The sequence below is a fragment of the Lolium rigidum genome, chromosome 1 (genome assembly GCF_022539505.1).
Source record: "Lolium rigidum isolate FL_2022 chromosome 1, APGP_CSIRO_Lrig_0.1, whole genome shotgun sequence".
NCBI classification, from domain to species: Eukaryota; Viridiplantae; Streptophyta; class Magnoliopsida; order Poales; family Poaceae; genus Lolium; species Lolium rigidum.
This window is the reverse complement of record NC_061508.1, coordinates 104,391,951-104,392,416: the sequence shown is the minus strand read 5'-3', so window position 1 is coordinate 104,392,416 and position 466 is coordinate 104,391,951.

Genomic DNA, 466 nt, shown 5'->3' with positions numbered 1-466 from the left:
ATCATGAAACATGCAAAATAGATGAAATAACATAAGTATTGTGTCCCAATATGAAATATATCAATGAATAACAGCAAATTATGATATAAAATAGTGATGCAAATTGGACGTATCAAAGGGCCTATCTTCTGCTTTATTATTGAGTCAGTTTGCCTATTCTTTCTATCCCAGAAGAAAACACTTGTATCAACTGTGTGCATTGATTCTTACATGTTTACTTATTGCACTTGTTATATTGCTTTGTGTTGACAATTATCCATGAGATATACATGTTGAAGTTGAAAGCAACCGCTGAAACTTAATCTTCCTTTGTGTTGCTTCAATGCTTTTACTTTGAATATATTGCTTTATGAGTAACTCTTATGCAAGTCTTATTGATGCTTGTCTTGAAAGTATTATTCATGAAAAGTCTTTGCTATATGATTCATTTGTTTACTCATTATCTTCATCATTGCTTCGAATCGCT